Source organism: Schistocerca nitens, chromosome 9 (assembly GCF_023898315.1).
Source record: "Schistocerca nitens isolate TAMUIC-IGC-003100 chromosome 9, iqSchNite1.1, whole genome shotgun sequence".
NCBI lineage: Eukaryota > Metazoa > Arthropoda > Insecta > Orthoptera > Acrididae > Schistocerca > Schistocerca nitens.
The window spans coordinates 473,019,480-473,034,362 of record NC_064622.1 but is presented as its reverse complement, the minus strand read 5'-3'; the positions used below and the strand labels follow the sequence as shown (position 1 = coordinate 473,034,362).

The 14,883-nt window shown below is 38.5% G+C and overlaps 1 protein-coding gene and 1 long non-coding RNA gene across 2 annotated transcripts in view; one reads left to right on the top strand and one right to left on the bottom strand.

The window, feature by feature from the left end:
* LOC126203029 (uncharacterized) overlaps window positions 1-14,883 on the top strand; it is a 54,272-nt gene that overhangs the window by 24,647 nt on the left and 14,742 nt on the right. The window lies entirely within an intron of this gene.
* LOC126203030 (uncharacterized) overlaps window positions 675-14,883 on the bottom strand; it is a 49,264-nt gene continuing 35,055 nt past the window's right edge. The window contains exon 3 of the long non-coding RNA XR_007540217.1: window positions 675-2,012. This is a non-coding gene — a long non-coding RNA (uncharacterized LOC126203030). The remainder of the gene's footprint in view (window positions 2,013-14,883) is intronic.

Genomic DNA, 14,883 nt, shown 5'->3' with positions numbered 1-14,883 from the left:
GGCATAAAGTTATTTAACACTTTACCTGTACACCCTCAATTAATTTCACTGGATATTTTCAAAACTAGAACCAAAATGTGGATGAAGGAAAATACTTTCTATGGTATAGAAGAATTTCAGAATAGCTGTAAAGATGACCTAATTTATTGACAAATTAAGGCTTACTGTTATGTATAGATATGGGTGTAGAGGCAGCTATAAGCTAATAGGGTACAACACTGCTATATGTTTTACCAAGTAATATTTTGCTATATGAAACATAATGTACAAATAGCTATAATTCTTCTGATGACATAGACAGCATGTTAATGCTGAAAGAGAAATAAAATAAATAAATAAATAAAAGAACAGTTCATCATGGGAGTGACTCCCCAGAGCCTACAGTCACTGCAAAATAACTTCTAAGGAAACAGTGACTACTGCAAAGAAAATGTAAAACAATGCATAGGGCTATGGAGAGTCAGATGTTGAATGAAACACATTTAGCTGTCAAGAGGCCAATATGTGAAGCCTTCAGTAACTACTGTAGCACAAGATTATCAAAAGATATCTCACAAACCCACAGGACCTCTGCTTATCAATGTCAAGTAAGTGTGCAGACACTCTTGGATGACTGAGGAACTGAATTAGAAGGTTGCAAAACAAAAGTACAAATGATTAATTCCATTTTCAAATGTTTCTTTACTATGGAATATGGACAATTACTGCTTCACTTTACTTCTCATACCACTTCAAAGATGGATGATAAGTGAGAGCTAATCAGCAGAGACTGAGATTGATTTTTTTTCACAGATGTTTGTTACTCCATTACAGTGTTAGCATGATCTTTTCCAAACTGCTCCTCCCCTACTTGAATGCACTTTCTAAAATGTCTCTGTTAGTGGTATGGTGATAATCATGGTCTCTTTATTCAGCCAGGTAGGAAAACTGGGAAGTGCTGGACCAGTGGGGATTTTACATGCTTCATTCACCAGTAGAACACAAATTTATTTTATTCAGTTTCAGTCACATAGTGAATTAGGCTTTTTTCATTAATCAAAAGGCCAAGCAATGAGACTCTAATTTAAAATTCAATGCCAATTTAAAACAAATTACAGAAAATTTAAATTTAACTGTAACCCAACACGATTAATATTCTTTAAGGCAAGACATGCCCTATATAAGCCATAGAATGAAATAGAGGTAAATTCATAATAAAGGTAGACATATATCAAAATTACAGTACCAGAACAGATAGGAAGGACCTTAATTACCAAACAGAATTGCTGAGAGTAAAACATCATTTGAACCTGACTGATTAAAAAATACTAAAACCACACTTAAAACAATTTAATGCCAATATCTACATCAGATAATTTTAAACCCAGAAACACAGCCAATTGAAGATTTAACACTTTTTTCAGTAATACAAGAATAAGTAATTTACAATAGATTAATGTATTTGTTTGGATCCCAACATACACCAAAATTTACTTACTACAAGCTAACAGATACAAATTCAGAATTATTCTATGTATAAACTTAACTTGAACAGGAACATTAAGTATTGTGGCTGTAGTTGGAGGAAACAGCACAAAAGACAGACAGCAGCAAGAGCTGCTGAGTACATGGACTACAAGTGATGTAAAAAGCTTGGCTAAACAAGTTGACAGGGCATGGGTCAGTGGGGACCAATCCTGGGTAACACGTACTAGCAATGGAGTACAAAAGATTATTAATAACAGTTTCCAGCAGCCATGTATCAAATATGCAACTGCTATGGTAGAATTAATTAATGTGGACTCTTACCAAAAGCCATGACAATTAACTGCTTTTCTTAATAACTTAACCAATAGATTTAAATAATCAGCTACAAATATTTTTAAAAAATACTTTCAGCAATAAATCTGTAATATCACAATTTTTCCCTTTCTTCGCAAACCATGAAAGCAGCCACAAGTACACTTGCATGACATTCAAAGCTCATATGTACACACATTAGTCCATAGCTGTTGGGGGAGAACAAATGCATCCTGGAAGAGATTAAATTTATCTGAGCCACTTAAACAGAACAGACACACTACGTAATTTCTTAGATAGCATAGGCCTTTACCATTAGACTCGAGGAAACCGGAACAACCAAAAAAAATTATAAACAGGCCAATAAAATAGCAAAACTGACACACATTGTGACATGAAAAATTACAAATCCATGGTAACTAGTAATACTAAACATTTCACTGCACTTACAATTGAAAATTACATGACCAACCATTTACTTTAAACATCAGAAGTATTAGTGGGAGGTGGACAAGAGCAGGTAATGCATACACTAATGCAAACTGCCAAATAATTCCCGATTCAATCTTGTTGGGCAAAATTCATCAAAAGAACATAAACTGGCCTAGTCAAGTCAGTAGGATAAGACAACATCAGAGAAGGTGGGGTGGCTTTAATAGCTTGGTATTAACCACATATTTAAGCCAAAGGATAGAACTGTCCGACTTCTTCTGGGCCTTAGCATGGAAGATGATAAACGTCAATTTAAGGTTCCTCTTAACCCTCTTGGCAAATGATCCCTGTGAAGAATAAGTTGTAATTCTAACAAAGTGAATGCCATTTTGAAAAGATTGTTGCTAACCAAGCTCTTAGGTGGACCAAAAACAAAATATCTTAGATAGATGTTGACTGGTCAAGCCAGCAGCAATTCCACAACTAGGAATCAACCAAGTAAAATGGGTAAATGCATCTACTACCACAAGAATAAAATGATACCCATTCCTGTAATGAGGGAGGGGACCTACATAATCAATATAATTTTTGTCCACAGGGCAATCTACATGAGTAGAATGCAGAAAACACCTCCGAGAATTGGTATTAGGGTTGGCTATTTTGCATTTTTCGCACTCCCCCACCAAATACCGAACATCCTTATACAAGTCATGTCATGTAACATGTTCCCTAATCTCAAAAAATGTTTTATACAGTCCCAAGTAACTCCCTGTAATGGAGTTATGACAATAATGGAACACAGCAGGTATTAATTCACTAGGGCGATAAATCTTTAATCCCTTCCCTTGGCTATCCTTACAACAAACAATGCCATTGTTCAGAGCATAATCATTAACCTGCTCTCCCTTTTGCAAGCAGCAGTTAATAGGTCAAGTAACTGGGTCTTGGTCTTGCTTAAGTTTAAGATGAGCAAATAACTCTGGAACTTCCAAGAGTACGGCTCCCCTATGCCCGTCTTTATGAACAACATCCCCTGTGTCATTAGGGTCATGTTCTCCAGTCATTCTGCTAAAGGCATCAGCAACTTACCAGTGCCTTTAATGTGCCTACTTGTGAACTTAAATGCAGATACATGGACAGCTCAACAGACAATTCTTCCCATTTTTCTGGGCCAGCCCAGAACCCAGCTTAATACCTGATTATCTGTTTCAACTGAAACTTCCTATGCTCTAAATAAAATTTGAAGTTCTCTAGGGTGAAGAGAACAGTGAGCACTTCCCATCCATATACCAAATAAGGAATTCCTAAAATGGGGTGGTTATACAGAGCTTCCTTAATGGCTTCAAAGGCATCTTGTTGGCTTTTACAAGCAAAGACTTCTCCTTTCTTTCATAACTTACTAAGCAAAATTTGAGCCAAATTTCTGAAAAAATTTGGCCATGCCAGTAAACCTGGCTATGCCCTTCTTATTCTTAGGTTTATAAGGTGGTGGAAAGTTATGCAGATTATGTATACATCATTAATCTATTCTGATTCCATCAGCCCAAAAAGGAAACCTGCAGTCTAGCTAAGTTGACATTATGTGGCTTGGCCGTAAGACCTGCCTCTCTAAAACAAAGTAACACTTTGCTGAATATGAACCACATGTACATCAAAGCTCACACTGTAGACAACAACATCATGCAGGTAATTGCAGATGTACTTAAATTTAGCGTCTCTGAGAACATTATCTAACAAGCGAGACAACACCTTGGCCCCAGTGGAAAGCCCAAATGGAACATGATTAAACTTGTAAAGATTCCAATTGGTACAGAAGCAGTTACATGTTTGCAGTCTTCAGTTAAGGGTATCTGATAATAAACTTGGTTCAGATCTAAAACTTCAATATGCCCCTATTCTCTATGCTATTTTAGCTGGACAATAACGTATATTTACAGACACCTTTCTAAACTTTTAAGCCCTATGAACACACATACAATGGACATGATGGAATGAGAAGAAAATATGTAACACAACTCCAATCTCCAATAGAACTGAAGTGCACACAAAAGCTAGTGATTCCCTTGCTGAGCACCTGAGCAAACGCAAGGTTTACCATGCTGCTGTAGTTGACAATGGCATATGATGACGGCAGCATGTTTATGTTGTGCGGACATATAAACCTCAATACAACTCTGGCATTGACTGTATCAGCAGTCAGAAACTGCCCTGAGGTTTTTTAGGTAAAAAACTGTGTCTCTGCCTAGCTAAACTACTGGCAATGTCCACTCACTCTGGCTTAGCAATGTGTACATCTCTGCCCTTTGTAATTGTTCCACAGAATGTAATTAACTTGGGTTGAAATCCATAATCTCCAGTCCAGAGATGTTACGAGATTTTCAGACCATGTGAATGCAAGTGTTCACTAAAAAGCTCATCTATCTACGCCAACAGAACAGCAAGTGTCCATTCTACACATGGCTGTGGTCTGAAGAGACCACTCTCCCTTCTACCTATGGCCCTCTTCTCCCCAAGAAGACCATACTGTATATCATTTTCGTTTCCCCACTGTACCTTTTGTTCATACCCTACTACAAGTCATAGCAGCCAATGCTGATTGTGGTACAACTTGCGTCATTTCTTAACCCAATGAGGCTTGAGGAGCTTATTGGGGGTGGAAACTATTTTCCTTATGGCCTATAGCATTCATGTTTCACTCCTGTCCTCTAACACTCCACCCCTACACGAGCTGTCCATGTGCAACCTCGTGTTCTCCATACCTTCAACAAGTGATATGCAAGTATTTGTTAAAAATATCGGTGCTTTCCACTGTGGCCTGTTTTCTGCTTTGAAAAAGGAAACATAGCGACAATGTTTTTCGTGCTTTTCAAAGACCTCCCATTGTGATTCTGAAAGCATTCCTTTCTTAGAAGCTTTTCCAGACATCAGGAGTGGTCTTCCTACATGTGTTCTGTCCAGTCATCTCTGACCCACTGTTAACTTTATTTTGTGCAACTCAATATTTTTTGTAAATGCGAATTTCATGTATTGGTCCTATAAGAGCTGCCATGTGGACCCCTAGTATTCTAAGATGCTTCTTTCCATTCCACGCAGGTGTGAGTCAGAGAAGCTCACTTAATGGCCTATTCTTAGCTGTGCAGTGTCATAAACGACCAGCTTCGAGCTGTGCTAATGGTGCCTGTTTCCCCGCTGCAAAGGGTCGGCTTTTTTATGGCCCCTGCCAAAATTTGTTGCATGTCCTACTTCTCTTAATGATTGGGAAATCCCCACATCCACTTCAGTTCAAAGTGATTGTGATACTATGTGACTATTAACATGCACAGTAGGGAATGCTTGCTAGTATCGAGTTCATGTTGGCCATGTATGAATGATTACTCTCTGTACTATGCAAATTATTATCACTTTACTTGATGTAGGGCATGCATGGTATCAAATCCCTTGGCTTGATCAGTAAATTATATTTCTACGTTTAAAATAGTATGATGAGCAAAGATCAATACATACGCAGGGACAAAACTTGAAATAAAACATGTTAAGCCCATAATCAAGAACAGACCCAGTACAGCATATAAAATGCACCCCAAAAGTAAATTAACAGTGAGACCATCAACTACTAACAGATTAATGGGCCATGAAAACCCAGGACTCTAAGTTTCCCCCACATTTCACCTATCAGAGACAACATTTGCCCATTGACAGGACAACATCCTTGATCTGAAGCACACAAGGAGGACAGCTTGCAAATGGTATGAAACTTGAGATACAATTGATAATCAAGCAAGGAAAAGGTACTACCAGAGGCAAGAAGAGCAGGTGGTTTAGGGGTGTTACCCACGCCCATGTTCTTCCGGCACCAACTGCTTGGACATGGATCCCACTTGGCCACGCAATCATGGTGGTTTTGTTGCAGCATTCATCAGCCAACTGCATTTATTCGATAGAGACAAGCACATAATCAAATACAGCCAGGGAGGTGGGTTCAGTAGAGAAGGTCTTCCAGTTTCATCCACCCAAGTATATTATGAACAATGTCTAACTCTGTGACCGGAAGCTGTAAGGCAGACATGGTGGTGTGAAACCTCTCAATATAATCAGCTAAGTTCTCATCAATAGATTGCACATCCCAAAAATATTTATACTCAAGCTTTCTTTCAATTCAAGAAGGTAATTTAAGCTGTATCATTCTTTCCCTGACTGCACTTAATGAAGTTTCATTTGAGAATACCCCAGAAAAAATCCTAGTTAACAACCCCCGAGTTGACAGATATAATAACTAAATAATTATTTTTTGTGAACCATCTAATCCATTTGCACAATATTCAAATCAGACACTTAACCGCAAAAAACTCTCAAGCTGGCTAAGTTGCTCTACCAAAAGTTCAGTGATCTTTCTCAATAGCCGAACCAGAAGATTCGGTAATTTAGAACATTCCTTACCAACAGACCCACTTGTCAGTAATTCCATGACATCATCGGTATTCTGCAAAACCTATCTAGTAATCCCACCCTGATCCTGAATAGCACTTCCTTCCTCTTCTAATCCAAGAACACAAACCTTAACTAGCAACTTTTTAATTTGGCTAAGCATTTGTTCCACTGAACTACCCTGCTTGGCTGTTAGCTCTAATTGTTTTAAGTCAAACATTCAGTTACTCCAGTGGGCCAGCTGCACTTGCACCCAACACCACTGTCTATGGCTAGGCTGATTCTCATTAGGAAAGACAATATTTTGAGCCAGTTCTAAAAGTGCTGAAGAGCAAAAAATAATAGCTGAATCCATCTCACCAATACTGTCAGGAGTAATGTTCACCAGGTGTTCAGTAGCAAGATGTAAACATACTGCTAATTCATTTAAGTTCCCATGAGCTACCTGGCAACATACTTTTAACTCATATTTGAGTTGCTTGCAGCGAAGCAGAGCTATTCCAAGACATGTGCGAGCGTCTGTAGTACAATATTATTTACCTGAAACAGTACAATGTTGTTGTTATGGTCTTCAGGCCTGAGACTGGTTTGATACAGCTCTCCATGCTACTCTATCCCAGTACCTACTGCAACCAACATCCTTCTGAATCTGCTTAGTGTATTCATCTCTTGGTATCCCTCTACAATTTTTACCCTCCACACTGACTTCCAATGCTAAATTTGTGATCCCTTGATGCCTCAGAACATGTCCTACCAACCGGTCCCTGCTTCTTGTCAAGTTGTGCCACAAACTCCTCTTCTTCCCAATTCTATTCAATACCTCCTCGTTAGTTATGTGATCTACCCATCTAATCTTCAGCATTCTTCTGTAGTATCACATTTCCAAAGCTTCTATTCTCTTCTTGTCCAAACTATTTACCATCCAAGTTTCACTTCCATACATGGCTACACTCCACACAAATACTTTCAGAAACGACTTCCTGACACTTAAATCTATACTCGATGTTAACAAATTTTCTTCTTCAGAAACACTTTCCTTGCCATTGCCAGTCTACATTTTATATCCTCTCTACTTCGACCATGATCAGTTACTTTGCTCCCCAAATAGCAAAACTCCTTTACTGCTTTAAGTGTCTCATTTCCTAATCTAATTCCCTCAGCATCACCCGACTTAATCCGACTACATTCCATTATCCTTGTTTTGCTATTGTTGATGTTCATCTTATATCTTCCTTTCAAGACACTGTCCATTCCGTTGAACTGCTCTTCCAAGTCCTTTGCTGTCTCTGACAGAATTACAATGTCATCAGCGAACCTCAAAGTTTTTATTTCTTCTCCATGGATTTTAATACCTACTTTGAATTTTTCTTTTGTTTCCTTTACTGCTTGCTCAATATACAGATTGAATAACATCGGCGAGAGGCTACAACCCTGTCTCACTCCCTTCCCAACCACTGCTTCCCTTTCATGCCCCTCAACTCTTATAACTGCCATCTGGTTTCTGTTCAAATTGTGAATAGCCTTTCACTCCCTGTATTTTACCCCTGCCACCTTTATAATTTGAAAGAGAGTATTCCAGTCAACATTGTCAAAAGCTTTTTCTAAGTCTACAAATACTAGAAATGTAGGTTTGCCTTTCCTTAATCTTTCTTCTAAAATAGGTTGTAAGGTCAGTATTGCCTCACGTGTTCCAAACTGCTCTTCCGTGATGTCAGATTCTACCAGTTTTTTCATTCGTCTGTAAAGAATTCGCATTAGTATTTTGCAGCTGTGACTTATTAAACTGATAGTTTGGGAATTTTCACATCTGTCAACACCTGCTTTCTTTTGGATTGGAATTATTATATTCTTCTTGAAGTCTGGGGGCATTTCACCTGTCTCATACATCTTGTTCACCAGATGGTAGAGTTTTGTCAGGACTGGTTCTCCCAAGGCCGTCAGTAGTTCCAATGGAATGTTGTCTACTCCCGGGGCCTTGTTTTGACTCAGGTCTTTCAGTGCTCTGTCAAACTCTTCACGCAGTATCGTATCTCCCATTTCATCTTCATCTACATCCTCTTCCATTTCCATAATATTATCCTCAAGTACATCGCCCTTGTATAGACCCCTTACTTACTCCTTCCACCTTTCTGCTCTCTCTTCTTTGCTTAGGACTGCGTTTCCATCTGAGCTCTTGATATTCATACAAGTGGTTCTCTTTTCTCCAAAGGTCTCTTTAATTTTCCTGTAGGCAGTATCTATCTTACCCCTAGTGAGGTAAGCCTCTACATCCTTACATTTGTCCTCTAGCCATCCCTGCTTAGCCATTTTGCACTTCCTGTCGATCTCATTTTTGAGACGTTTGTATTCCTTTTTGCCTGCTTCATTTACTGCATTTTTATATTTTCTCCTTTCATCAATTAAATTCAATATTTCTTCTGTTACCCAAGGATTTCTACTAGCCCTCGTCTTTTTACCTATTTGATCCTCTGCTGCCTTCACTACTTCATCCCTCAGAGCTACCCATTCTTCTTCTACTGTATTTCTTTCCCCCATTCCTGTCAATTGTTCCCTTATGCTCTCCCTGAAACTCTGTACAACCTCTGGTTTAGTCAGTTTATCCAGGTCCCATCTCCTTAAATTCCCACCTTTTTGCAGTTTCTTCAGTTTTAATCTACAGTTCATAACCAATAGATTGTGGTCAGAGTCCACATCTGCCCCTGGAAATGTCTTACAATTTAAAACCTGGTTCCTAAATCTCTGTCTTACCATTATACAGGGTGATTCAAAAAGAATACCACAACTTTAGGAATTTAAAACTCTGCAACGACAAAAGGCAGAGCTAAGCACTATCTGTCGGCGAATTAAGGGAGCTATAAAGTTTCATTTAGTTGTACATTTGTTCACTTGAGGCACTGTTGACTAGGCGTCAGCGTCAGTTGATGCTAAGATGGTGACCGCTCAACAGAAACCTTTTTGTGTTATTGAATACGGCAGAAGTGAATTGACGACAGTTGTTCAGCGTGCATTTCGAACGAAGTATGGTGTTAAACCTCCTGATAGGTGGTGTATTAAATGTTGGTATAAACAGTTTACAGAGAATGGGTGTTTGTGCAAAGGGAAATGTTCTGGACGGCCGAGAACGAGTGATGAAAATGTAGCACGCATCCAGCAAGCATTTGTTCGCAGCCCAGGAAAATCGACTCGCAGAGCTAGCAGAGAGCTGCAAATTCTACAATCAACTGTATGGAGAGTCCTACGAAAAACGTTAGTTATGAAACCTTATCGTCTGAAATTGGTTCAAGCACTGTCTGCAGCTGATAAGATTAAAAGAATCGATTTCTGTGATTTTATCCTTGCTCAAATGGAAACAGATGAATCTTTCGTTTCAAAGATTGTGTTTAGTGATGAAGCAACTTTCCACACTAACGGGAAAGTCAACCGTCACAATGTCTGTATATGGGGTACTGAGAATCCGCGGGAAACAACTCAGTATGAACATGACTCGCCTAAGGTGAACGTTTTCTGTGCCATTTCAGCCAATAAAGTTTTTGGTCCCTTTTTCTTCGAAGGTGCTACTGTAACTGGACTACAGTATCTGGAGATGTTAGAGAATTGGCTGTTCCCTCAGCTCGAACAAGAAGCACAACAATTCATATTTCAGCAGGATGGAGTGCCACCACATTGGCACTTATCTGTCCGTAACTACCTGAACGTCAACTACCCGAGGCGATGGATCGGCCGCCAGGCAGCCCGTGACAGAGCACTTCATCACTGGCCTCCAAGAAGCCCTGATCTTATCCCCTGCGATTTTTTCTTGTGGAGGTATGTTAAGGATATGGTGTTTCGGCCACCTCTCCCAGCCACCATTGATGATTTGAAACGAGAAATAACAGCAGCTATCCAAATTGTTACGCCTGATATGCTACAGAGAGTGTGGAACGAGTTGGAGTATCGGGTTGATATTGCTTGTGTGTCTGGAGGGGGCCATATTGAACATCTCTGAACTTGTTTTTGAGTGAAAAAAAACCTTTTTAAATACTCTTTGTAATGATGTATAACAGAAGGTTATATTATGTTTCTTTCATTAAATACACATTTTTAAAGTTGTGGTATTCTTTTTGAATCACCCTGTATAATCTATCTGATACTGTCTAGTATCTCCAGGATCCTTCCATGTATACAACCTTCTTTTACGATTCTTGAACCAAGTGTTAGCTATGATTAAGTTATGCTCTGTGCAAAATTGTACCAGACGTTTTCCTCTTTCATTTCTTACCCCCAATCCATATTCACCTATTATGTTTCTTTCTCTCCCTTTTCATACTCTCGAATTCCAGTCACTCATGACTATTAAATTTTCGTCTCCCAACAATACAATAATTAATACAAATTATGAGAAAAGGAAAAGGCCATTGAATGGAGGTGCTTAAGCATAAAATTTTTGCACCAAGCACAACCACACTCTGTGCAAACCAGTTGATATGGTGATAATCATGGCCTCTTAGCTCAACCACATTGGAAAACCAGGAAGGGCTGGACCATTGGCGATTTTACAGACTTCATTCACTGGCAAAACACAAATTTATTTTACACAGCTTCAATCACATAGCCAGTTACCCTTATTTCCTTTTTTATTCATTAAAAGGACAAGCAATGAGATTATCATTTAAAATCCAATGCCAATTTAAATAATTTACAAAAGGTTTAAAGTTAACTTTAACCCAAGATGACTTGATATTCTTTAAGGCAAGACGTGTCCTATGTAAGGCACAGGATGAAATAAGGGTAAAGTCATAATAAAGGCAGACATAAATCTAAACGACAATACCAGATCAGATTAGAAGGACCTTAATTACCAAATAGGATTGCTGAGAATAAAACATCATTTAAATTTGCCTGATTAAAAAAAACCTAAAAGCATAATTAAAACAATGAAAAACAATTTAACATCAATATCTAGGCGAGATAGTTTTAAACTCAGAAACACATGCCAATTGAAGATTTAACATTTTTTCCAATAACACAAGAGTAACTAATTTACAACAGAGGGAAACATTCCACGTGGAAAAAATATATCTAAAAAGAAAGAAAGATGATGAGACTTACCAAACAAAAGCGCTGGCAGGTCGATAGACACACAAACAAACAAACACAAATATACACACAAAATTCAAGCTTTCGCAACAAACTGTTGCCTCATCAGGAAAGAGGGAAGGAGAGGGAAAGACGAAAGGATGTGGGTTTTAAGGGAGAGGGTAAGGAGTCATTCCAATCCCGGGAGCGGAAAGACTTACCTTAGGGGGAAAAAAGGACAGGTATACACTCGCACACACACACATATCCATCCAGTCTCCAGTCTCATCATCTTTCTTTCTTTTTAGATATAATTTACAACAGATTAAGATATATGTTGGGATTCCAATGCACATCAAAATTTGCATATGGTGAAGACCACAAGCTAAAGGATACAAATTCAGAATTATACCAAGTATAAACTTAACTTGAACAGAGACATTAAACAGTGTGGCTGTGGTTGGAGGAAACAATGTGAAAAGACAGACCAGCAGGGAGGGCTGCCGAGTGAATGGACTTCAGATGATGTAAACAGCCGACTGAGCAAGCTGACGGGACATGAGCCAGTGGGCCCAGATCTTGGTTAACACGTACCAACAATGTAGTACAAAAGATTATTAATGACAGTTTCCTGAAGCACAGATGATTTTAATTAGACAGAATTCCAACACACAACCGTATATCAAATAAATAGCTCTTAGGGTAGAATTAATTAATCTTAACTCTTACCAAAACCATGACAACTTAACTGCTTTTCTTAATAAGTTAACCAAAAGATCTAAAGAAACTGCTACAAATATTTTTTAAAAATAATTTCAGCAATAAATGTGTAATATCACAATTTTTTTCTTTTTAACAAACCATGAAAGCAGCCACAAGTACACTTGCGTGACACTAGTCCATAGCTGTTAGGGGAGAACAAATGTGTCGTGGAACAGATTAAATTTATCTGAGCCACTTAAATAGAATAGATGCACTATGCAATTTCTTAGATAGCATAGGCCTTTAGCATTAGCTTCTAGGAAACCAGAACAACAAAACAAATTGTAAAAAGGCCAATAAACTAGCAAAACTGATACACATTCTGACTTGAAAAATTACACATCTATCATAACTTGTAATACTAAACATTTCACTGCACTTACAATTGAAAATTACATGACCAACGATTGACTTCAAGAATCAAAAGCACTAGTGGGAGGTGGACAAGAGCAGGTAATCCATACACTCACGCAAACTGCCAATCTTCCAAATGAGCTTTCTCCTGAAACATGGTGCTCTACACTGGCTAAAGGTTCACAAGCACCATGAATACATAAGGTTAACACATAAAACAATTACAATAAAACAGTCTAAAATGTCTAACAGATCTTAGAACACATTGCCCTTCAAGTATGGTGGAGACATGGGCATCTGTACCCAACAAACAGAAGGAAGGCAAACCAAAATGACAGTGAACACTGCCTTGACAGCTCGGTGTTCTTCTGATAAATCACAGCACAAACCATATCGGTACTTAGTAACTTATACAGGGTAACAAGACCCTGATATTGGTTGCCTGCCAACAGTTAACACAATGGCAAAGAGGCCCTTCGGAAAGTTTGTTGCAGTTTCGTTCCTCAGCTCATACTGCCCACCGAAACTGGCAACAATGCCCACCCAGAACCTCCACACCAGTGGCCACTGCACACCAACTGCAACATGTCAGTCAAAGATCATGAGAATACTGATACATTGCAAGAAAGCCATCACGACTCAATCAGTCCTCAGAGACATGGTGCAGGCCATTCTTTGACAGGTCCTCACTTTTTTACATAGAGTACAATAACTCATTTTTTATTGTGATACAAAAAGAGACAACCAGACTTGTAACTAAACTGGATATTTTTTAGCCCATGACTGGTTTTAGGCTATGCCCATTCTCATATTGACCTATGTACAAGAGACAAAATTACAATATATCCAAACAGATGTTAACATTAAATATGAGTACAAACCATAAATCAATAGCAAATCACAACCAGGACATACTAATGTTTGCCAAGTAAAATGTCCATCAAAAACAGCAGTAAATAAAGTGTATATATATATATGTGTATGGTCCCAACTAATGATGGTTAACGAATGATACTAATCAAGTTCGAAGCTACTAGGAAACGTAGAAGAGGTGGTGCCCTCTTCAGACTGTGATTCTCTTATTTCGGGAATGGTTGTTTCCAGAGCAGTTCAGAATCTTTAAAAAAAGCAGTGTATAAGATGATTACATAACATACATGGTATATGTTTTGTAAGTGTGCTTATCTACACAAATCAAATGCAATGTAATACTAAGGTCTAACTTATACATGCAGAAAGGGGAGACCTACTTGGCGTAAGGCATAAAAATGTTAGTACATTGTCACAGAATTACAGCTCAGCACTGCTACATTGTACCACGCATAGCATTGATACTTTGTAGCACAACTGTGGTAAAGATGCCAAACATGGGCATAACCCACAAACAAAATTTAAAACAGTTTAGTTGACATACCATTAAAAGGTATCTACTAGTCTAATCATGTTAACATTTTTTGAAAAAAAAAAAAAAGAGAGCTACAACAGTATGATCACATGCAGAAGTACTTCAATAAAATACACTGTAATTATATAGCTTCCGGACAGTCAGTACAATTACCAGGGAAGGACCAGTGGAGGGGGGGGGAGAGGGGAGGAGGGAGGGAGGGTAAGGTAAAAGGGAAGGGGGTAAGGCAAAGCAAGACAGAAAGAAAGTTGAAGAGATAAATGGGACAAAAGGGTTCAAAAGGGGAGGGAAGAACCCAGGAGTGGAGGAGGAGTTGGGGGGGGGGGGTCGAGGGGGGAGGGGGGGAGTCTACACTGAGGACTGCAGCAAAGCAAGCTGTAATGCTTAGTTACAAATGTGCAAACCAATGACAAGCATAAAATACAAGCTCTTCATTATAATAAATATTTTCCACAATTTGACATAAAATTATTTCTGAAAAAATTGTGTACCATAAAATAAAATTATGAAACACAGTGGCTGGGAGTTAACACTACCAAGCATAGCCTGCTCTCAAGGAACAAAGGACAAATGTTTCAAACCGTACTTCAAATGCATACAATGTTGTGTGAGCAAGCATATATGTCTTCTAGAGAAGGTATAATCTTCTTAGAAGTACACTTAGCAAGAGG